This window comes from Callithrix jacchus, chromosome 10 (genome assembly GCF_049354715.1).
Source record: "Callithrix jacchus isolate 240 chromosome 10, calJac240_pri, whole genome shotgun sequence".
Taxonomy (NCBI): Eukaryota; Metazoa; Chordata; class Mammalia; order Primates; family Cebidae; genus Callithrix; species Callithrix jacchus.
This window is the reverse complement of record NC_133511.1, coordinates 74,422,144-74,447,203: the sequence shown is the minus strand read 5'-3', so window position 1 is coordinate 74,447,203 and position 25,060 is coordinate 74,422,144. Positions and strand designations below refer to the sequence as shown.

Here is a 25,060-nt window from a genome sequence, read left to right as displayed (position 1 = left end):
GATCTTAGTAATTTCTTGTCTTCTGCTGGGTTTTGAGTTTTTTTGATCTTGCTCCTCTGCTCTTTCAATTTTGACGATAGGGTGTCAATTTTGGATCTCTCCATTCTCCTCATATGGGCACTTATTGCTATATACTTTCCTCTAGAGACTGCTTTAAATGTGTCCCAGAGGTTCTGGCATGTTGTGTCTTCGTTCTCATTGGTTTCGAAGAACTTCTTTATTTCTGCCTTCATTTCGTTGTTTACCCAGTCAACATTCAAGAGCCAGTTGTTCAGTTTCCATGAAGCTGTGCGGTTCTGGGTCTGTTTCTGAATTCTGAGTTCTAACTTGATTGCACTGTGGTCTGAGAGGCTGTTTATTATGATTTCAGTTGTTTTGCATTTGTTGAGCAGTGCTTTACTTCCAATTATGTGGTCAGTTTTAGAGTAGGTGTGATGTGGTGCTGAGAAGAATGTGTATTCTGTGGATTTGGGGTGGAGAGTTCTGTAAATGTCTATCAGGTTTGTTTGCTCCAGGTCTGAGTTCAAGCCCTGGATATCCTTGTTGATTTTTTGTCTGGTAGATCTGTCTAGTACTGACAGTGGAGTGTTAAAGTCTCCCACTATTATTGTGTGGGAGTCTAAGTCTATTTGTAAGTCCTTAAGAACTTGCCTTATGTATCTGGGTGCTCCTGCATTGGGTCCATATATGTTTAGGATCGTTAGCTCTTCTTGTTGTATCGATCCTTTTACCATTATGTAATGGCCTTCTTTGTCTCTTTTGATCTTTGTTGCTTTAAAGTCTATTTTATCAGAGATGAGAATTGCAACTCCTGCTTTTTTTTGCTCTCCATTTGCTTGGTAAATCTTCCTCCATCCCTTTATTTTGAGCCTTTGTGTATCCTTGCATGTGAGATGGGTTTCCTGGATACAGCACACTAATGGGTTTTGGCTTTTTATCCAATTTGCCAGTCTGTGTCTTTTGATTGGTGCATTTAGTCTATTTACATTTAGGGTTAATATTGTTATGTGTGAATTTGATACTGCCATTTTGATGCTAAGTGGCTGTTTTGCCTGTTAGTTGTTGTAGATTCTTCATTATGTTGATGCTCTTTAGCATTCAGTGTGATTTTGGAATGGCTGGTACTGGTTGATCCTTTCTATGTGTAGTGCCTCTTTTAGGAGCTCTTGTAAAGCAGGCCTGGTGGTGACAAAATCTCTGAGTACTTGCTTGTTCGCAAAGGATTTTATTTTTCCTTCACTTCTGAAACTCAGTTTGGCTGGATATGAAATTCTGGCTTGAAAGTTCTTTTCTTTAAGAATGTTGAATATTGGCCCCCACTCTCTTCTGGCTTGTAGTGTTTCTGCCGAGAGATCTGCTGTGAGTCTGATGGGTTTCCCTTTGTGGGTGACCCGACCTTTCTCTCTGGCTGCCCTTAGTATTCTCTCCTTTATTTCAACCCTATTGAATCTGACGATTATGTGCCTTGGGGTTGCTCTTCTTGCGGAATATCTTTGTGGTGTTCTCTGAATTTCCTGCAATTGAGTGTTGGCCTGTCTTGCTAGGTGGGGGAAATTTTCCTGGATGATGTCCTGAAGAGTATTTTCCAGCTCGGATACATTCTCTTCGTCCCCTTCTGGTACACCTATCAAACGTAGGTTAGGTCTTTTCACATAGTTCCACATTTCTTGGAGACTTTGTTCATTCCTTTTTGAGTTTTTTTCTCTAATCTTGGTTTCTCGTTTTATTTCATTGAGTTGGTCTTCGACTTCAGATATTCTTTCTTCTGCTTGGTCAATTCGGCTATTGAAACTTGTGCATGCTTCGCGAAGTTCTCGTATTGTGTTTCTCAGCTCCTTTAATTCATTCATATTCCTCTCTAAGTTATCCATTCTTGTTATCATTTCCTCAAATCTTTTTTCAAATCTTTTCTCAAGGTTCTTAGTTTCTTTGCATTGATTTAATACATGATCTTTTAGCTCACCAAAGTTTCTCATTATCCATCTTCTGAAGTCTAATTCCGTCATTTCGTCACAGTCATTCTCCGTCCAGCTTTGTTCCCTTGCTGGTGAGGAGTTTTGGTCCTTTCTAGGAGGCGAGGTGTTCTGGTTTCGGGTGTTTTCCTCCTTTTTGCGCTGGTTTCTTCCCATCTTTGTGGATTTGTCCGCTGGTCGTCTGCGTAGTTGCTGACTTTTCGATTGGGTCTCTGAGTGGACACCCTGAATGTTGATGATGAAGTATTTCTGTTGCTTGGTTTTCCTTCTACCGGTCTAGCCCCTTCGCTGTATGAGTGCTGAGGTCCGCTCCAGACCCTGCTTGTCTGGGGTGCACCTCTAGCAGCTGTGGCACAGCGAGGAATGCTACCAGTTTCTTTTTCTGCTATCTTTGTCCCAGGATGGTGCCTGCCTAATGTCAGGCTTTTGGATATTGAGGGGTCAGGGAGCTGCTTGAGGAGACAGTTTGTACTTTATAGGGGTTTAATTGCTGAGCTGTGAGCTGTGTTGTTCATTCAGGGCTGTTAGGCTGCTATGTTTGATTCTGCTGCAACAGAGCTCATTAAAAAAACCCTTTTTTTTCTCAAATGCTCTGTGTTGAGGGGTTTTGGCTTTATTTTTGGATGTCCGTTGAGGTCCTGCCCAGCTAGGATGCAGACTAGCCACTGTTTGCCTGCCGAGGCTCCGCCCTGCTGTTGTGAGGCTCACCCTGGCTCAGCTGTTCTGCTGTTCTCCGCCACGCCCTGCGGTGGAGTCTGTCTGTTGTAGCGGGTTGCCTCGGCAACGGCAGGCTGCGTCAGCAGTGGGCGTGTATTTCAGTAGGGACGGGTTGCCTCGGCAACGGCTGGCTGCATCAGCAGTGGGCGTGTATCTCAGTAGGGACGGGTTGCCTCGGCAACGGCTGGCTGCGTCAGCAATGGGCGTGTATCTCAGTTGGGGCGGGTTGCCTCGGTAATGGTAGCCGCCCCTCCCCCTCAGAGCGTCTCAGGCCGTCTGCTCGGGGCTTGTTTGAAATCGCGGTTTTGTTCGTCCCACTGGGCCAATCCTAACGCTCTGTTCCTGCAATCCCCTGGGCTGGCCCACTGTCCAAGTCTAGCTCAGTCTCAAGTCCAGCCCTCTCACGTCTCCGGTTGCCGGTTCAACGGGGAACCCGGACAAATGCGCCCTGTGGGGAGCACTGGGTAGGGCCGGCCGCCGCCACCCCGGCTGCCGGCTTTGCCAGGCGGAATATCTGCCTGGCGTCCCGCGTCTCCTCTTCACTTGGGAATTTCCCCGTTCCGTGGGCAACAAAGATCAGTCTGGAAATGCCGCTCAGACTCACCTCTCCGCCGACACAACGAGAACTCCAATCCTGGGTTGTTCTCACAGCGCCATCTTGAGTCCCAATCATCCCTAGTGAGTATTCTTTTGGTGCCATTTATATATATCCTTTTTTGCCAGAAGATTTTGGTCAGGGCAATGTTAGGTTTACTCCAACAGCTAACTTTGAATCCCAAGGAATACTTCTAGAAGGACTTTGGGCTTTATACCCCAAGAAAAAAGATAGTTATTGCTAGGTTGTATGCCCAAAGAAGGCCCTATTTACCCAGATACAGGTACTTACTTATTTTTGCAATCTATGGGAGGCAACTTAAGTGATTCTTCCCAAAATAAAAAGTGAGCTTCAAGGAGACTTATGTCTCTCCTTGAACTGAGAAGCAACTCAGAGATTCTTTAGCCAAAATACTCTAATCCATAACTCTTGGGTATTCTAATCTCTACTTAAACAGCTACCCCTTTACTTACTGATTGATCTGCTATTCCTGTGATTTTTAAAAATAGTGATAGTCTGTCTTCCACATTATACTGTAAGCTCCAAGAGGGTAGGAACTATTTTTGCCTTCTACATTGCTGTATCTTCAGTGCCTCCCAAAGTGCCTTGCACATAGTTAATATCCCATGCATATTTGATAAGTGAATGAATTTCAAGTTTTCCAAAGTAGAATTTTAATAGTATCTATTACTTCGAGGAATTCAGAAGATACTCAGAAAAGTAAAGGCATGTTAACCATATTCCCTTTTATGAAACTAATTCAGAATCAACAAAAAGAACAAAAAGCAAAGAAAAAAAAATCCATGAAACTAGGAATGGCTCAGTTCCTAGCTGCGGACTAGAATCTAAGAGTATAATGAAATATGGATAAAACCAAAAGAGGATGCTAAAATCTGTTATACACTTCTTCAGATTGTAAACAGAGTACAGATTTCACTGAAAGTGGGGGCCATGAGTGCCCCATCATGTAAGGTTTTAGAGTTGGGACAGGCCATGGGAAAACCAGGAAAATCTGCAAGGAGTCCAGTACAATATCTCAAAATGGAGAGAGAGAGAAAGAGAGAGGAAAGAGAGGCAAGAGGACAGTATCTTTTAATTTCTAACCTACAGTGAAGTGGAGAGGAAGAAAAGAAATGGCAGTAAGTTATTCAGCAGTTAACTGAATCAAATGAACAGAAATGAATAACTAATAAGTTAGCAAACCAAAACTGGTTAAACTGCTTGACTCTAAGCATGCGGAATGAAGTATGTTTCAGATTAAGAATTATTTCAGAAAACAGAAATTCAAGAAAAATACATCTGCATTCACTTAAAGAAATTGTAGGGGAACATAGAATTTTTAAAAATTGGAATTAAGGAAAGCAAAGCAATCCCTCCCTGGTGGTCAGTCACAGGATGTGAGGCTTCATAGCTGGTGGCAGCCATGTTCTGTGCCTTGTAGGAGAAGTTGGTCTACCTGTGATAGTGACAACCAAGCCAACACATTGAAGCAGAAATAAGTGACAAGAGAAAAATAGCCTTAGTTGAGATAAGCAGTCTTGGTGGTGTTCAAGTCTGTGGTTCCAGTTATCCCTGAGGCCCAGTTACACTTTGTACATTTCCAAGAGTTATATGAGTTACTACATTGTCTTTCCAATAAATTATTTTTATCTAAACTATTTCAAGTTAGGCTTATGCCATAGACTTTCAACTAAGAATTCTGTATAATACGTAGATAATACAGGCAGAGAAGATCCAACATATGTGTTATTGGTGTGCCTGATATAGAGAGTAGAAGAAATGGACAACAATTTCAGATAGATAATGGGGAAAATACCTTCAGAGATTAAAGGCATTAGTAATCTGCAGATTCAAAGAACAGAGTTCTAAAAAAATTGAAACAAGATTATCAATATCAAGCAAGTATATCAATATCAAGTAAGATTATCAATATCAAGTAAGTAAAGTTAGTTGTGCTTCAAGATTAAAGAAAAAGAATCCCCAAGCATCCAGACAGAAAAAGCAAGTCACCAAAAGGAGGAGAATGAGACTGGCTTCTGACATCATGGTAATAGCCAAAGCAGGAGGCAGTTGAATAGTGTCCCTAGAATGTTGGTGGAATGTGTGTAGGCAGGGAATAGTGTGATCCACAGATTTGATACCTGCTCAAGCTCTTATTTATGCATAAACATAACAACCAATATTCTCAAACGTTCAAGGACCTCGTCTCTGAAAAATTGCCTCCTGAGTAAAATTAATCATCTAAGTGATAAACAGAAAGAACTTGGGAATGAAGAAGCAGAAATAGGAAAGGATTGACAGGGCATATGGAATCTATTTAAACATAGACTAAGTAAGGTCTGGATAACTGCATGCTGTGAAAATAGAAGAGAATGTAAAGGCTCTAAAATTAATATTGAATAAAGGGTTTATATAACAGATATAAAGAGGGGAAGGTAGAATAGGTAGAGGATTGTAAAAGAGTATGAACTCCCATTTATCTTTGTGGAGAGAGAGTCAGTAGATGTAGCCTGTAGTTGATGAATTTGCTAATCTGAGTTGAAATCTTGGCACTGCCACATACCAGATATGCATTCGCAAATGAGTTTAGATCTCACAAGGAGGTATAGAATCCTCATCTGTATCTTAGAGGTAATGATACTACTCACCTACTAGAGTTGTTGTGAAGATAAATACAATAGTGTATGTGAGGTACTTAGAGCAGTGCCTGGCCTGAAGTACACATTCAGTAAAAATTACCAATTATTTATTATTATTTTAAGGCAAAAACATGGGTAGATAATTATTTAATCTTGGGGCAGAGGAACCCTTTCTATGCATAACTCTCAACCTAGTGACCATAAAAGAAAAGATTAATTATTTGACTTCATAAAAACTGAAAGCTTTTGCATGACAAAATCACCATGATAAGAATCAATGAACAAATACCCAAGTGGGGGAGAATAATTGCAATGTATTTGACAGAAGAAGGATTGATATCATTAATATTTAGGGATCACTGATAAGTCAACAAGAAAAAGATGGGAAAAAATCAATATGAACAGATATTTTTCAGAAAAAATAAAAATTTGAAAAATACGTAGCTTCATTTATAATTAAGGAGGTAGAAATTAAAATAAGATACTATTTTTCATTTATCAAATTGACAAAGATGAAGTTAAAAAACATCTAATGATGGCATGTGGTAAAATGTACTCTCATATCCTTTCCTGAGGGCAATCTGACATCAAAATAAATGCTCACACATTTATGTCTGCAGTGCTACTGCTAAGAGTATATTCTACAAATATATTCATCTTAGTGTACAAAGATATATGTAAAAGGTTATTGCATATAGCATCATTTATAATAGAAACTTGGAAGCAACTTACTTGACTATTGATATGGGCTTGTTAAATAATTTAGAAGGCTTATATATTGGAATATTATATAGCCATTAAAACAAAAGATGTATAAATATATATACTGATAATGAAAAAATGGTTAAGTGATAACATTTAGAAAAAGAGTAAGTTACTGAGAATAGGTAAAGTATGGGCTTATTTACAACGTATGATTTATACTTATGCTGTATATGTGCAAAGAAAATTTCTAGAATGTTACACAGAACCATTGAAAATGAGTATCTCTGAGATAGCTCTGGACTCTCTCAATTTTTATTACAGCAATTATTTTCTAATTTTATAGTAATTAAAAGCAAACAAACATAATCTTTTAAAAAAGTGAATATGTTGCTTTTGAAAATGGAATATAATATTCTGGGAATAAAATTATGGGGCAGAATAGTAAAACAAAACAAGTGGGTTCAACTAATGTTTGTTCAACAAATATTTAGGATGCTCCTACTTCGCATGAAGTACTAAGCTGAGAGCTTAGCCTGTGGAACAGGTAATACCTGATAAAATAGAGGTTCAGACATTTCTGCTAAAGGTTAAATGTTCTTAATTAAAACCAGGTGAAATGAAGTCTGTTGGTGAACACTGTTTTTGCTACAAGATTGTTATGCCATCAACCTAGAAACTAGCACCAGACGCAGGAAAAAATGCTAAGGTTTGTGAATTTGGCTACGCCATTTTGTTGGCTTTGTGCTTTGGATGTCATAATATAGCTGCTGAAGGTCTTGGGGATATGTGAGATAATGCTCATGATGACAGAAGATCCTGTATTCCTGAGCAAAAACTAGATTTGATCAAATGCCATATTTACCAGTGCTATTTATGTTTTGTTACTTCAAAGGCAGTGATTTTATGAAGAAGATTGTAGTTTCATGGAGGCATGCAGACCCCTACATTTTCTAGGGTTTGGCCATGTGAATTATACCAATCTACTTAGGAATTGTGGCTGTTTTCTATTAGACAGTCTGTGATTCTTCAAAATCTTGTGATTTCATTGAGCTCAAGACATTTGAGGAATGGGAAATAACTGCAGTATCCAGTTGGCATTAGCTGTTTGAATGTGAATACCCATACAGTTAGTTGTGCTATTAATACTTGTTTTAAAAACATGAATTTATTGTGATGCCATTGATATATTAGGAAGCAATTTGAGCATAAATGAATTTCATCTTTGCGTTATCCATGATTTTGTCAGCAAGAAACACCAGGTGAACACAGAATACTATACACGGTTGTACTGAACCCAGAAGGGCACACAAAATGGACACGTGTACATACCTGGAATATCTACCAGCTACCTCAGTTCGCTGCAAGTTATTAGCTACACCCCCATGCATCTGTGTCATACCTTTCCTTCTGATTTCAAATCGCCATCTTTCAAGCACCCATGATTAACTAAAAAGCTACAGTCTTTTAAATGCCTATATCTATAAGTACATTTCAGGGTTTTTTCAAGGTGAGGTGCCATATTTATGTTTCCTAACCATTTATTAGGTTTCTAGTGTGTGTGCGTGTGTGTGTGTGTGTGTGTGTGTGTGTGTATCACTGACAAAGGTTTGAGGTTTTGTGTCCCTAACTACATTTCCCTCATAAGTCCTTGTTTGTGCAATTTTTGCATAATATAGTGATTTTTAGGAATTGAGGTATATAGTAAAACGGACTATATCTCTTGGAACAAATTTATGCTGGTCTTTTTCCTTTTCATTTTAAGTTTCTATAGTGCATCTGATTTGCAATAGTTGAACAAACACCCTGCCCCCAGACAGATGAATAATGGAAATCTTATTTTTCCTTTTGTTGCAGGTGATCCATTGTACCAACTCAAACCAACGTCTCTAGTTCCTTATCGGCAGTTGGTTAGGCCTTCATGTGTCCTAGTGCGTTGGGTGATTTTTCTAAGTTAAATTTTAGTGAAGGACTGCATCTTGAGATAAGGTCCCAAATGCCTTATGTCGAACTCCTTTGGACTTCTCTAGACTTCTGTGACTTAAGGTTCATTACATTGCTAATCATCTGTGTTTATTATTATATGAAGGAAGCCTTGCACCAAGTTTGTAGCATGAAGTAAGTACATAGGTATAAACAGCATGTGATTGAAAACCAAGTATTATTTGGAAGTGAATTAACCTGTTTTAAAAAAGCTTATTCATCTTTTTTGAGGATTTTTGTCTACTCCAGTGATGATTTAGGTTAAAGTAAATCTTTCATTGAATGCTGAAGTTCCTTTTTGAGGTTCTAACATGATATGCAGGAATAAAGGAGTTACAAATCTATAATTGCCGTCTTTACATCTGACTGAAAATGTTTTCTTGTGCCTAGATTCTGTTCCTTATTCTAGTTTACTCAGTAATTGCACTTGGAATTATTTGTGTAAAAATATGAGACACAGGAATGTATATTTTGACTTGGATATTTGCTTTGAGGTTTTCCTTGTGTAAGGACAGATTTTTATTCTGATTTTGGCACATAGGAATTCAACTTTAAGTTGAAACTTAAGACTTCCTGACTCCCTCTTTCTTTTCTCCTTTCCTTTCCTTCTCCTTCTCCTCTCCTTTCTTTTCTCTTCTTTTTTCTAGACAAGGTCCTCCTCTATTGCCTAGGGTGGAGTAGAGTGGCGCAAACATGTCTCACTACAGTCTTGACCTTCCAGGCTCAAGTGATTCTCCTACCTCAGCCTCCCAAGTAGCTGGGACCACAGTCATGCACCATGATGGCCAGCTAATTTTTTGATTTATTTGTAGAGATGAGGTCTCACTATATTGCCCAGGCTGGTGTTGAACTCCTGGGCTCAAGTGATTGTCCTGCTTTGGCCTCCCAAAACATTGGGATGAAAGGCATGAACCACCATGCCTGGTTTAAGATTTCTTTAATTTTCTCTTTGAAAGAAAGTATCTTAGTCAATAGTACATGCATCTAGGAAAGAGGGGCATTACCATGGTGACCCTAAAATCAGTTCTTCTCTTCTTCATTCATTCATTCTTCATAGAACAAATATTTGTTGGGTGCCTAAAATGTGTTACATCATTTTAGGTGCCAGAGAATATAATGATTAGCAAAAATACAGTCTTTCCTCTTACAGTCTAGTGGGGGAAATGGACTTTAATTAATGACCAAAATATGTACTTACAAATTGTGATAAGTGCTGTGGAGAAAGTGTGCAAGCTCCTTTGAAAGAGAAAAACAAGGGGACCCAATTTGGATAAGTGATTTAAAAAGGACCTTTCTGAAGGAGTGACATTTAAACTGAAGTCTACAGGATAAGGAGTTTACTGGAAGGGAAAGGGGGTGGAAGGATTTCCAGGCAGAGGCAAGAGGTTTTGTGATACCATTTTATAGTACTTATGACCTTTTTAGATGCTTATATAATTAGGTACTAGTCTATGAGCAAGACAGTTTATAGAGCTATGTTACTAAAAAGATGCATATAAATTACATTTTTATAAATGAATTCCTGAATTCCTGCAGGCTTACATTATACTTACTGTGCTATATCATCTGCATTTGATTGATGTTCAGTTACTTCAATTACTGCTAGATTGATCTTTCTAAAGCACAACTTTGATGATGCTTTTTTCTGCTCAGGAATATTTACCAGCTCCCCAATTACCCAATAAAATCCAGACTTCTTAGCCTCACGGTCAGGCCCTCCCCCACTGACCCTAGTCTCAATATTCTACTTCAACTTTACTCCTCTCTCTGAAGTACCCTGCATTAGCCAACATAACTTCTAGATGATCATGGTGCTTTCTTCTGTGCCCACCTTTACTTGCACTGTTTCTCTGTCCTTACAATCTGTTTCCCTTCTTCTTAGACTCCCCAGATCCCATGTATATATTCAGGCCCATTTCAGATGTTCACATTTGATCTCAGTGTCTTCTTTGATCACCTTGGCTGAAGTCACTTCTTTATCTTCTGACTTCTTAGGCATTTTAATTTTTACTGTTCTTTAGGTACTTTTCCCTTCTTGCTTTTTAAAAATTTATTTTTAATGGACATCATAATTGTATACATTTATGGGGTAGAATGTTTTGAATGTGATGTTTTGATACATGCACACAGCATGGAGTTCTTAAATCAACCTAATTAACATATCTATCACCTCACTTATTTTTTGTGGCAGGATTAAAATTTACTTTCTTTATTATTTTTATATTTATTTTATTTTGAGATGGAGTCTTGCTCTGGCGCCCATACTGGATTGCACCACAATGGCGCAATCTTGGCTCACTGCAACCTCTGCCTCCGACGTTCATTCTCCCACCTCAGCCTCCAAAGTAACTGGGATTCTGGCACTCACCACCACAACCAGCTAATTTTTGTGTTTTTAGTAGTGATGGGGGTTTCACCACGTTTCCCAGGCTGTTCTTGAACTCCTGAACTCAGGCAACCCACTCACCTTGGCCTCCCAAAGTGCTAGGATTACAGGCATGAGCCACAGCACTCAGCCACTTTCTTAATTATTTTATTTTATCTTTTTGAGACAGAGTCTTGCTGTTGTTGATCAGGCTGGAGTGCAGTGGCATGATCTCTGCTTACTGCAACCTCTGCCTCCTGGGTTCCAGCAATCCTCCTGCCTTAGTCTCCCGAGTAGCTGAGATTACAGACACCTGCCACCATACCCAGCTAATTTTTGTATCTTTAGTAGAGATAGGCTTTTGCCATGTTGGCCAGGCTGGTCTCAAACTCCTGACCTCAGGTGATCCATCTGCCTTGGCCTCTCAGAGTGCTGGGGTTATAGGCATGAGCCACCGCACTCGGCCTCTTAGTTATTTTTAAATGTGCAATACATTACTATTGACTGTAGTCACCCTGTTGTGCAGTAGAACTCAAAGCATTCCTCTTGTCTATCCTTTAACCAAGCAGCTCTCCATTCCTTCCTTCCTGTTCCTCCCAGCCTCTGGTGATCGCCATTCTACTTTCTACTTCTATGAGTTTGACTTTTTAAGATTCTACATATTAGTAAGATTGTGTGGTATTTGTCTTTTTTTCTTCAAATGCCCGAGGGAGGTAAACAAGGCTGCCCAGCTCTCAGCAGTCCTGATGGTGATTTTCAAGGGCTGTCTTGACCTCCAGCCCTGGCTGAAGAGAAAAACGATCGCATATGTCCCTGTGGGAGAGAGGTCCTCTGTCTTTCTGTGCCTCGGTCATTTTGCTTAACATAATGTCCCCTAGACTTATCCACATTGTTGCAAATGACAGGACTTCCTTCTAAAAAAGGCTGAATAGTATTCCATTGTGTATATATAACACGTTTTTTATCCATTCATCTGTTGATGGGCACCAAGGTTGTTTCCACATCTTGGCTGTTGTGAGGAATGTTGCAGTGAACATGGGTGTGCAGATCTCCTTCTGACATATTGATTTTGGTTCCTCTGGATGTGTACCCAGGAGTGGGATTGCTGGTGCTGAATCATATAGTAGTGATACTTTTAGGTTTCTTGAGGAACCTCCATACTGTTTTTTGTAATTGCTGTACTAATTTACATCCCCACCAATAGTATACAAGTGTTCCCTTTCTTTGCATCCTTACTAATGCTTATCTTTCATCTTTTTGATAACAGCCATTCTAACAGGTGTGAGGTGACATCTCGTAGTGATTTTAATTTTCATTTCTCTGATGACTAGTGATGTTGAACATTGTTTTCATGAACTGGTTGGCAATTTGTATGTCTTTGTAGAAATGTCTGTTCAGGTCATTCACTTTTTTTTTTTTCTTTTTTTGAGATGGAGTCTTGCTCTGTTGCCTGGGCTGGAGTGTAGTGGTGTGATTTCAGCTCACAACCTCTGCCTTCTGGGTTCAAGCAATTCTCCTGCCTCAGCCTCCCAAAGAGGTGGGACTACAGGTGCATGCCACCACGCCCAGCTAATGTTTTGTATTTTTAGTAGAGATGGGGTTTCACCAGGTTAGCCAGCATAGTCTCAATCTCCTGACCTTATAATCTGCCTGCCTCGGCCTCCCAAAGTGCTGGGATTACAGCCATGAGCCACCACACCTGGCCAATTCACTCACTTTTTTGATCAGATTATTTGTTTTCTTGCTATTGATTTGCTTGAGTTCCTTACATATTTTGGATATTAATCCCTTATCAGATAAATGGTTTGTAAATATTTTCTCCTACTCTGTGAGTTTTCCCTTCACTTTGTTAAATTGTTTCCTTTGCTCTGCAGAAGTTTTTCAGGTGATGTCATCCCACTTCTTTGTTTTTGCTTTTGTTGCCTGTGCCTCTGGGATCATATCCAGAAAATCATTGCCCAGTCTAATGTCATGGAGCTTACCCCTTGTGTTTTCTTCTAGTAGTTTTATAATTTCAGATCTTATATTTAAGTCTTTAATCCATTTGGAGTTGATTTTTATATATGGTATGAGATAAAGATTCAATTTAATTCTTCTGCCTGTGGAGATTCAGTTTTTCTAGTACCATTTATTAAAAAGGTTGTCTATTTGCCATTGGGTGTTCTTGGCACCTTTGTCAAAAAATAATCAGTTGAATGTGTGGGTTTCTGGGATTTCTATCCTGTTCTATTGGTCAATGTGTCTATCTTTATGCCAGTACCATGCTGTATTGATTATGATAGCCTTAAAGTATACAGTCATACAGCATATAACAACATTTTGGTCAATGATGGATCATATATACAGTGGTGGTCCCACATGATTATAATGAAGTTAAAGAATTCCTATTGCCTAGTGACATTGTAGGTGTTGTAATATTGTAAGGCAGCATATTACTTAGGTGTTTGTGTTGGTGCTATTGTAAACAAACATACTGTATGTCCAGTTGTATAAAAGTGTAGGACATATACTTATGTAAAGTACATAATACTAGGTAATTAAAATAAGCAATCATGTTATTGGTTTATATATTTACTAGTTTATATGTCTAGTTTATTTGTTTTTTTTTTGAGACAGAGTCTCCCTCTGTTGCCCAGGCTAGAGTACAGTGGCTTCATCATAGCTTACTCTGCAGCCTTGAACTCCTGGATTCAAGCAATCCTCCTACTTCAGCCTCCTGAGTAGCTGGGACTACTGGTGTGTGCCACAATCTGGCTAATTTTAATTTTTTTGTGTGTATGTGTGTGTGAAGATGAGTTCTCACTGTATGGGCCAGGAAGGTCTTGAACTCCTGGGCTCAAGTGATCCTCCTGCCTTGGCCTCCCAAAGTGTTGGGATTATAGACATAATCCATCACCCAGCCTATATTATATTCTTTGTCATTTTAGAGTCTACTCTTTTCACTTATTAAAAACAAGTTGGCTGGGCATAGTGGCTCACACCTGTAATCCCAGCACTTTGGGAGGCCAAAGCAGGGGGATCACAAGGTCAGGAGTTTGAGACCAGCCTGGCCAATATGGTGAAACCCTGTCTCTACTGAAGATATAAAAAATCAGCTAGGCATGGTGGCACGTGCCTATAATCCCAGCTACTCAGTAGGCTGAGGCAGGAGAATTGCTTGAACTTGAGAGGTGGAGGTTGCAGTGAGCTGAGATCACGTCATTGCACTCCAGCCTGGGTGACAGGGTGAGACTCCATTTCAACAACAGTAAAAAAAAAAAAAGTTAACTGTTAAGCAGCCTCAGGCAGGTCCTTCAGGAGGTATCCGAAAGACGGCATTTTTATCACAGGAGATGACAGCTCCATGCTTGTTATTGCCTCTGAAAACTTTCCAGAGGAACAAAAGTTGGAGGAAGGGGACAGTGATACTGATGTTCCTTATCCTGTGTAGACCTAGACTAATGTGTGTGTGTATGTCTTAGTTTTTAACAAGAGTTTAAAAAGTGAAAAAATAGATAAATGAATAAAAGAGCTGAAAAACAGAAAAAAGCTTATAGAATAAGGTATAAAGATGGAAAATATTCTTGTACAGCTGAACATGTGTTTGCATTTAAGCTATGTGTTATTAAAAAGAAGCAGAAAGTTAAAAAAATGTAAAAAGTTTATAAAGTAGAAAAGTTATAGCAAACAAGGTGATGCCAGCAAAATGGCAAAATAGAGAGCCTCTGGCATCACTCTCCCTACAAAAATGCAACTAGAAACTATTTAAAAATAAGAATACTACCCTGAATATACCAGAATTTGGAGGAGAAGCTGAGAAACCCCATAGACTCACAGAATCAAGATAAGCAATGACTGGTAAGAGAAGAGGTCATTTCAGTCTGTGCCACTTCCTTCCCCAAGCTGGCATAATGCCACTCACAGAGAATTTTTCTAGACCTATGGCTTGTGGGGTGATAGGAGGGAATAAGAGGTGGACATTCATTCTCCCCACTGGTCTGGAATCTTTGTGAGAAGCCTACTCCAGATCCATTCCATAGGAACCATTGGAAATGCCAGGAGGATATACCTTCTGGGGTGGATTGGGGGTACATGGGGGCACTGATCACAGTGACTGGTGTGCAGATCTTGGTGGCTCTTTAGCTCTCCAATCAGCAGGGACACCCTGTTGAAAAGACTGGCCAGTGCCATAGTGCTGCAAGGGGCACAATTCATGGAAAGGCTGGAATACCACAAAGGCTGCATTTTCCACAAAGCCTAGGCATTTGAATAAAGCCTTCCCCTGACCTAGAAATAACTAAAAGGCTGGAGTTAGGTTCTTGTGCCCATTTAAGTTTTCCTTAGACTAGGAAACAATAACAGGGCAGCAATATAGTTCTGGGGCAAAGTTTTAGTTCTGATGCTCACTACAGGTTCTGCCCAGAATGGGAAACAATGACAAGCCCACATTTTTAAGTTCTGATATGAAGTGAAGATCTAACACCACCAAAGAACACCTTCAAAAACTAAAAGAGGTGGCTTTCTCCTTCAATGTGCAGGCATCAACATAGACACAAGGATTGTGAAAACTCAGGGAAATATAACACCAAAAGATACTAACAGAGCTCTAGCAATGGACCCAGAAGCATTGAAGATCTATGAAATGTCTGATAAAGAATTCAAAATAAGGGCGGGCATGGTGGCTCATGCCTGCAATCCCAGTATTTTGGGAGGCTGAGGTGGGCAGATCACTTGAGGTTAGGAGTATGAGACCAGCTTGGCCAACATGGTGAAACCCTGCTTCTATTAAAAGCACAAAACTTAGCCAGGTGTTATGGTGGGTACCTGTAGTCCTAGCTACTTGGGAGGGTGAGGCAGGAGAGTTACTTGAACCCAGGAAGCAGAGGTTTGAACCCAGGAAGCAGAGGTTGCAGTGAGCTGAGATTGCACCACTGCACACCAGCCTATGTGATAGAAAAAGACTCTGTCTCAAAAAAAAAAAAAAAAAAAAAAAAAAAGAAGAAGAAGAAGAAGAAGTTCAGGGAGTCTTTTTGCCTGCTGCCATCCATGTAAAATATGACTTGCTTTTCCTTGCCTTCTGCCATGATCGGGAGGGCTCCCCAGCCATGTGGAACTGAGTCCATTAAACCTCTTTTTCTTGCAGTCTCGGTTATGTGTTTATCGGCAGTGTGGAAAATGTGAATACGGATGAACACTATAAATTGGTACCAGTAGATTGTGGTGCTGCTGTAGATACTCGAAAATGTGGAAGTGACTTTGGAACTGGCAGGGTAATAGGCAGTTTTTGTTGCAAATCCTGTAATAGGCAGGGTTTGCAACAGTTTGAAGGACTCAGAAGAAGATAGGAAAATGTGGGAAAGTTTAGAATTTCCTAGAGACTTGTTGAATGACTTTGCCCAAAATGCTGAAAGTGATATGGACAACAAAGTCCAGGCTGAGGCAGTCTCAGATGGAAATGAGGAACTTGTTGGGAACTGGAGCAAAGGTGACTCTTATGTTTTAGAAAAGAGACCAGTGGCATTTTTCTTTCACTTGCTCTAGAGATTTGTGAAACTTTAAACCTGAGAGAGATGATTTAGGGTATCAGGTGGAAAAAATTTCTAAGCAGCAAAGCACTTAAGTGACTTGGGTGCTGTTAAAGGCATTCAGTTGGAAGCAGAGCATTAAAGTTCAGAAAATTTGCAGCCTGACAATGCAATAGAAAAGAAAATCTCATTTTCTAAGGAGAAATTCAAGCTGGCTGCAGAATTTTGCATAAATAATGAGAAGCTGAATGTTAATCCCCAAGCCAATGGGGAAAATGTCCCCAGGGCATGACAGAGGTCTTCATGGCAGCCCCTCCCAGAGGCCTAGGAGGAAAAATTGGTTTCATGGGCCAGGCCCAGAGTCCCTGTGCTGTGTGCAGCCTAGGGACTTGGTGCCCTGTGTCCCAGCCGCCCCAGCCATGGCTGAAAGGGGCCAATGTGGAGCTCAGACCATGGCTTCAGAGACTGCCCATCTCAAACCTTGGCAGCTTCCACATAGTGTTGAGCCTGCAAGTGCACAGAATTGAAGCACTGCATGTGAACCTTTGCATAGATGCCAGAGGATGTTTGGAAATGCCTGGATGCCCAGGCAGAAGTTTGCTGTAGGGGTGGGGGTCCTCATGGAGAACCTCTGCTAGGGCGGTGCAGAAGGGAAATGTGGGGTCAGAGCCCCCACATAGAGTTCCTGCTGGGGCACTGCCTAGTGAAGCTGTGAGAAGAGGGCCACCATCCTCCAGAACCCAGAATGGTAGATTCACTGTCAAGTTACACTGTGCACCTGGAAAGGCTGCAGACACTCAATGCCAACCCATGAAAGCAGCCAGGAGGGAGACTATACCTGGCAAATTCTCAGGGGTGGAGCTGCTCAAGACCATGGGAACCCACCTTTTGTGTCTGCATGACCTGGATGTGAGACTTGAAGTCAAAGGAGATCATTTTGGAGCTTTAGGATTTGATTGCCCTGCTTGATTTCAGACTTGCATGGTACCTGTAGCCACTTTGTTTTGGCCAATTTCTCCCATTTAGAATGGCTGTATTTATTCAATGCCTGTTCTCCATTGTACCTAGGAAGTAACTAACTTGCTTTTGATTTTATAGGCTCATAGGCAGAAGGGACTTACCATGTCTCAAATGAGACTTTGGACCATGGACTTTTGAGTTAATGCTGAAATGAGTTAAGGCTTTGGGGGATTGTTGGGAAGGCATACTTGGTTTTGAAATGTGAGGACAGGAGACTTGGGATGAGCTGGGGTAGAATGATATGGTTTGTCTCTGTGTCCCCAACCCAACTCTCACATTGAATTCTCTTGTGTTATGGGAGGACCCCGGTGGGAGATGATTGGATTATGGTGACAGGTCTTTCCCATGCTGTTCTCATGATAGTGAATAAGTCTCACAAGATCTGATGGTTTTATAAGGCGGAGTTTTCTCTATACAAGCTCTCTTTTAGCCTACTGCCATTCATGTAAAATGTGACTTGCTCCTCCTTGCCTTCCACCATGATTGTGAGGCTCTGAGCCATGTGGAACTGTGAGTCCAATAAACCTCTTTCTTTTGTAAATTGCCCAGTCTTGGGTATGTTTTTATCAGCAGCATGAAAACAGATTAATACAGGGAGTCACAAGAAAATACAGATAGAAAACCAAATGAAAATTGGAAAACAATCCAGGAACAAAATAAGAAATGTGACAAAGAAATAGACCCAATTTAAAAAATTATAACAACGGGGTCCAAAGTGGCTCCCGCCGGAGGTCATGGCGCTCGCGAAGGTGAGGTCATCAGTTCAAGGCTAACCTGAGCAACCTCATAAGCTCAAAACTGATTGGCAAAAAAAAAAAAAAAAAAAAAAAAAAAAAAAAAAAATTATAACAAATCCTAGAAATAAAGAATACAATAATTGAACTGGAACACTCATTAGAAAGCTCCAACAGCAGACTGGATCAAATAGGAAAGACCTAGTGAGCTTGAAGAAAAAACATATGAAATTAGGCAATCAGAAGAACAAATAGAGAAAAGAACAAGAGAGAGAAGTCCTGTGAGAATTATGGGACTCTTGTGAGAATTATGGGACACCTATAAATGAATTAACCATCACATAATTAGAATCCCTGATGGAAATGAGAGAGAAGAGGGCCTAGAAAGCATAATTAAGGAAATAATGGCTGCAGACTTCTCAAATATGGAGAAAGATGCCAGCATTCAGGCACAGGAAGCTTAAAAATAAAAAATCATGTTAAACCCAAAGAGAAATTGCCCAAGTACATCATAATCAAATGAGCAAAAATCAAAGACAGAGAAAGAATACTCAAAGCAGCAAGAGAAATGAAATGGTCATATTCATTGGAGATCCAATATAGCTTTCAATAGATTTTTTAGCTGAAATCCTGTAGGCCAGAAGAGAGATGCCGTATTGAAAATGCTGAAGGAAAATATTGTCAGCAAATAAATATTACTGTACCTAGCAAAGGAATTCTTCAAACATGGTGGAGAGATAAAGACTTTTCCAAACAAAAGTTGAGGGAATTTATCAACACCAGACATGTCTTTTTTTTTTTTATTTTATTTTATTTTATTATTTTTTTTTTTTTTAATTTTTTATTGGATTATAGGTTTTGGGGTACATGAGCAGAGCATGCAAGACAGTTGCGTAGGTACACACATGGCAGTGTGCTTTGCTTTTCTTCTCCCCTTCACCCACATTTGGCATTTCTCCCCAGGCTATCCCTCCCCACCTCCCCCTCCCACTGGCCCTCCCCTTTTCCCCCCAATAGACCCCAGTGTTTAGTACTCCCCTTTCTGTGTCCATGTGTTCTCATTTTTCATCACCCACCTATGAGTGAGAATATGCGGTGTTTCATTTTCTGTTCTTGTGTCAGTTTGCTGAGGATGATGTTTTCCAGATTCATCCATGTCCCTACAAACGACACGAACTCATCATTTCTGATTGCTGCATAATATTCCATGGTGTATATGTGCCACATTTTTCCAATCCAGTCTATTGTCAATGGGCATTTGGGTTGATTCCAGGTCTTTGCTATTGTAAACAGTGCTGCAATGAACATTCGTGTACATGTGTCCTTATAGTAGAACGATTTATAGTCTTTTGGATATATACCCAGTAATGGGATTGCTGGGTCAAATGGAATTTCTATTTCTAAGGCCTTGAGGAATCGCCACACCGTCTTCCACAATGGTTGAACTAATTTACACTCCCACCAACAGTGTAAAAGTGTTCCTTTTTCTCCACATCCTCTCCAGCATCTGTTGTCTCCAGATTTTTTAATGATCGCCATTCTAACTGGCGTGAGATGGTATCTCAATGTGGTTTTGATTTGCATCTCTCTGATGACCAGTGACGATGAGCATTTTTTCATATGACTGTTGGCCTCATATATGTCTTCTTTCGTAAAGTATCTGTTCATATCCTTTGCCCACTTTTGAATGGGCTTGTTTGTTTTTTTCCTGTAAATCTGCTTGAGTTGTTTGTAAATTCTGGATATCAGCCCTTTGTCAGATGGGTAGACTGCGAAAATTTTTTCCCATTCTGTTGGTTGCCGATCCACTCTAGTGACTGTTTCTTTTGCCGTGCAGAAGCTGTGGAGTTTCATTAGGTCCCATTTGTCTATTTTGGCTTTTGTTGCCAATGCTCTTGGTGTTTTGTTCATGAAGTCCTTGCCTACTCCTATGTCCTGGATAGTTTTGCCTAGATTTCCTTCTAGGGTTTTTATGGTGCCAGGTCTTATGTTTAAGTCTTTAATCCATCTGGAGTTAATTTTAGTGTAAGGTGTCAGGAAGGGGTCCAGTTTCTGCTTTCTGCACATGGCTAGCCAGTTTTCCCAACACCATTTGTTAAACATGGAATCCTTGCCCCATTGCTTGTTTTTGTCAGGTTTATCAAAGATTGTATAGTTGTATGTATGTTGTGTTGCCTCCGGTGCCTCTGTTTTGTTCCATTGGTCTATATCTCTGTTTTGGTACCAGTACCATGCTGTTTTGATTACTGTAGCCTTGTAGTATAGTTTGAAATCCGGTAGTGTGATGCCCCCCGCTGTGTTCTTTTTGCTTAGAATTGACTTGGCTATGCGGGCTCTCTTTTGGTTCCATATGAAGTTCATGGTGGTTTTTTCCAGTTCTGTGAAGAAAGTCAATGGTAGCTTGATGGGGATAGCGTTGATTCTGTAAATTACTTTGGGCAGTATAGCCATTTTCACGATATTAATTCTTCCTAACCATGAACATGGAATGTTTCTCCATCTGTTTGTGTCCTCTCTGATTTCATTGAGCAGTGGTTTGTAGTTCTCCTTGAAGAGGTCCCTTACGTTCCTTGTGAGTTGTATTCCAAGGTATTTTATTCTTTTTGTAGCAATTGCGAATGGCAGTTCGCTCTTGATTTGGCTTTCTTTAAGTCTGTTATTGGTGTAGACGAATGCTTGTGATTTTTGCACATTGATTTTATATCCTGAGACTTTGCTGAAGTTGCTTATCAGTTTCAGGAGTTTTTGGGCTGAGGCAATGGGGTCTTCTAGGTATACTATCATGTCGTCTGCAAATAGAGACAATTTGGCTTCCACCTTTCCTATTTGAATACCCTTTATTTCTTTTTCTTGCCTGATTGCTCTGGCTAGAACTTCCAGTACTATATTGAATAGGAGTGGTGAGAGAGGGCATCCTTGTCTAGTACCAGATTTCAAAGGGAATGCTTCCAGTTTTTGCCCATTCAGTATGATATTGGCTGTTGGTTTGTCATAAATAGCTTTTATTACTTTGAGATACGTTCCGTCGATACCGAGTTTATTGAGGGTTTTTAGCATAAAGGGCTGTTGAATTTTGTCAAATGCCTTCTCTGTGTCAATTGAGATAATCATGTGGTTTTTGTTTTTGGTTCTGTTTATGTGGTGAATTACGTTGATAGACTTGCGTATGTTGAACCAGCCTTGCATCCCTGGGATGAATCCTACTTGATCATGATGAATAAGTTTTTTGATTTGCTGTTGCAATCGGCTTGCCAATATTTTATTGAAGATTTTTGCATCTATGTTCATCATGGATATTGGCCTGAAGTTTTCTTTTCTCGTTGGGTCTCTGCCGGGTTTTGGTATCAGGATGATGTTGGTCTCATAAAATGATTTGGGAAGGATTCCCTCTTTTTGGATTGTTTGAAATAGTTTTAGAAGGAATGGTACCAGCTCCTCCTTGTGTGTCTGGTAGAATTCGGCTGTGAACCCATCTGGACCTGGGCTTTTTTTGTGAGGTAGGCTCTTAATTGCTGCCTCAACTTTAGACCTTGTTATTGGTCTATTCATAGTTTCAGCTTCCTCCTGGTTTAGGCTTGGGAGGACACAGGAGTCCAGGAATTTATCCATTTCTTCCAGGTTTACTAGTTTATGTGCATAGAGTTGTTTGTAATATTCTCTGATGATGGTTTGAATTTCTGTGGAATCTGTGGTGATTTCCCCTTTATCATTTTTTATTGCATCTATTTGGTTGTTCTCTCTTTTCTTTTTAATCAATGTGGCTAGTGGTCTGTCTATTTTGTTGATCTTTTCAAAAAACCAGCTCTTGGATTTATTGATTTTTTGAAGGGTTTTTCGTGTCTCAATCTCCTTCAGCTCAGCTCTGATCTTAGTAATTTCTTGTCTTCTGCTGGGTTTTGAGTTTTTTTGATCTTGCTCCTCTAGCTCTTTCAATTTTGACGATAGGGTGTCAATTTTGGATCTCTCCATTCTCCTCATATGGGCACTTATTGCTATATACTTTCCTCTAGAGACTGCTTTAAATGTGTCCCAGAGGTTCTGGCACGTTGTGTCTTCGTTCTCATTGGTTTCGAAGAACTTCTTTATTTCTGCCTTCATTTTATTGTTTACCCAGTCAACATTCAAGAGCCAGTTGTTCAGTTTCCATGAAGCTGTGCGGTTCTGGGTCTGTTTCTGAATTCTGAGTTCTAACTTGATTGCACTATGGTCTGAGAGGCTGTTTGTTATGATTTCAGTTGTTTTGCATTTGTTGAGCAGTGCTTTACTTCCAATTATGTGGTCAATTTTAGAGTAGGTGTGATGTGGTGCTGAGAAGAATGTGTATTCTGTGGATTTGGGGTGGAGAGTTCTGTAAATGTCTATGAGGTTTGCTTGCTCCAGGTCTGAGTTCAAGCCCTGGGTATCCTTGTTGATTTTCTGTCTGGTTGATCTGTCTAGTATTGACAGTGGAGTGTTAAAGTCTCCCACTATTATTGTGTGGGAGTCTAAGTCCTTCTGTAAGTCATTAAGAACTTGCCTTATGTATCTGGGTGCTCCTGTGTTGGGTCCATATATGTTTAGGATCGTTAGCTCTTCTTGTTGTATCGATCCTTTTACCATTATGTAATGGCCTTCTTTGTCTCTTTTGATCTTTGTTGCTTTAAAGTCTATTTTATCAGAGATGAGAATTGCAACTCCTGCTTTTTTTTGCTTTCCATTAGCTTGGTAAATCTTCCTCCATCCCTTTATTTTGAGCCTTTGTGTATCCTTGCATGTGAGATGGGTTTCCTGGATACAGCACACTGATGGGTTTTGGATTTTTATCCAATTTGCCAGTCTGTGTCTTTTGATTAGTGCATTTAGTCCATTTACATTTAGGGTTAATATTGTTATGTGTGAATTTGATACTGCCATTTTGATTCTAAGTGGCTGTTTTGCCTGTTAGTTGTTGTAGATTCTTCATTATGTTGAAGCTCTTTAGCATTCAGTGTGATTTTGGAATGGCTGGTACTGATTGATCCTTTCTATGTGTAGTGCCTCTTTTAGTAGCTCTTGTAAAGCAGGCCTGGTGGTGACAAAATCTCTGAGTACTTGCTTGTTCGCAAAGGATTTTATTCTTCCTTCACTTCTGAAGCTCAGTTTGGCTGGATATGAAATTCTGGGTTGAAAGTTCTTTTCTTTAAGAATGTTGAATATTGGCCCCCACTCTCTTCTGGCTTGTAGTGTTTCTGCCGAGAGATCTGCTGTGAGTCTGATGGGTTTCCCTTTGTGGGTGACCCGACCTTTCTCTCTGGCTGCCCTTAGTATTCTCTCCTTTATTTCAACCCTGTTGAATCTGACGATTATGTGCCTTGGGGTTGCTCTTCTTGCGGAATATCTTTGTGGTGTTCTCTGTATTTCCTGCAATTGAGTGTTGGCTTGTCTTGCTAGGTGGGGGAAATTTTCCTGGATGATGTCCTGAAGAGTATTTTCCAGCTTGGATTCATTCTCTTCGTCCCCTTCTGGTACACCTATCAAACGTAGGTTAGGTCTTTTCACATAGTCCCACATTTCTTGGAGACTTTGTTCATTCCTTTTTGTGCTTTTTTCTCTGATCTTGGTTTCTCGTTTTATTTCATTGAGTTGGTCTTCGACTTCAGATATTCTTTCTTCTGCTTGGTCAATTCGGCTATTGAAACTTGCGTTTGCTTCGCTAAGTTCTCGTATTGTGTTTTTCAGCTCCTTTAATTCATTCATATTCCTCTCTAAGGTATCCATTCTTGTTATCATTTCCTCGAATCTTTTTTCAAATCTTTTTTCAAGGTTCTTAGTTTCTTTGCATTGATTTAATACATGATCTTTTAGCTCACAAAAGTTTCTCATTATCCATCTTATGAAGTCTAATTCCGTCATTTCGTCACAGTCATTCTCCGTCCAGCTTTGTTCCCTTGCTGGTGAGGAGTCTTGGTCCTTTCTAGGAGGCGATGTGTTCTGGTTTCGGGTGTTTTCCTCCTTTTTGCGCTGGTTTCTTCCCATCTTTGTGGATTTGTCTGCTGGTCGTCTGCGTAGTTGCTGACTTTTCGTTTGGGTCTCTGAGTGGACACCCAGAATGTTGATGATGAAGTATTTCTGTTGCTTGGTTTTCCTTCTACCAGTCTGGCCCCTTCGCTGTACGACTGTTGAGGTCCGCTCCAGACCCTGCTTGTCTGGGGTGCACCTCTAGTAGCCGTGGCACAGCGAGGGATGCTACCAGTTTTTTTTTCTGCTCTCTTTGTCCCAGGATGATGCCTGCCTAATGACAGTCTTTTGGATATAGAGGGGTCAGGGAGCTGCTTGAGGAGACAGTTTGTACTTTATAGGGGTTTAATTGCTGAGCTGTGCACTCTGTTGTTCATTCAGGGCTGTTAGGCTGCTATGTTTGATTCTGCTGCAACACAGCTCATTAAACAACCCTTTTTTTTTTCTCAAATGCTCTGTGTTGAGGGGTTTGGGCTTTATTTTTGGATGTCCGATCAGGTGTCCTGCCCAGCTAGGAGGCAGACTAGCCACTGTTTGCCTGCCGAGTCTCCGCCCTGCTGTTGTGTGATTCGCCCTGTTCCTGCAGGCTCTGCTGTGGTCTCCGCCACGCCCTGCGGCGGAGTCTCTCCGTTGTAGTGTGTTGCCTCAGCAACGGCAGGCTGCGTCAGCAGTGGGCGTGTATCTCAGTAGGGACGGGTTGCCTCGGCAACGGCTGGCTGCGTCAGCAGTGGGCGTGTATCTCAGTTGGGGCGGGTTGCCTCGGCAACGGCTGGCTGCCTCAGCAGTGGGCGTGTATATCAGTTGGGGCAGGTTGCCTCCGTAGTGGTGGACGCCCCTCCCCCACAGAGCGTC

The 25,060-nt window shown here is 40.6% G+C and overlaps 1 protein-coding gene and 1 non-coding gene across 11 annotated transcripts in view; one reads left to right on the top strand and one right to left on the bottom strand.

The window, feature by feature from the left end:
- Window positions 1–25,060, top strand: part of STK33 (serine/threonine kinase 33) — a 238,304-nt gene that overhangs the window by 38,134 nt on the left and 175,110 nt on the right. The gene's annotated exons all lie outside the window — the stretch shown is intronic.
- Window positions 11,673–11,803, bottom strand: LOC118146023 (small Cajal body-specific RNA 20). Its single transcript, XR_004731493.1, has one exon.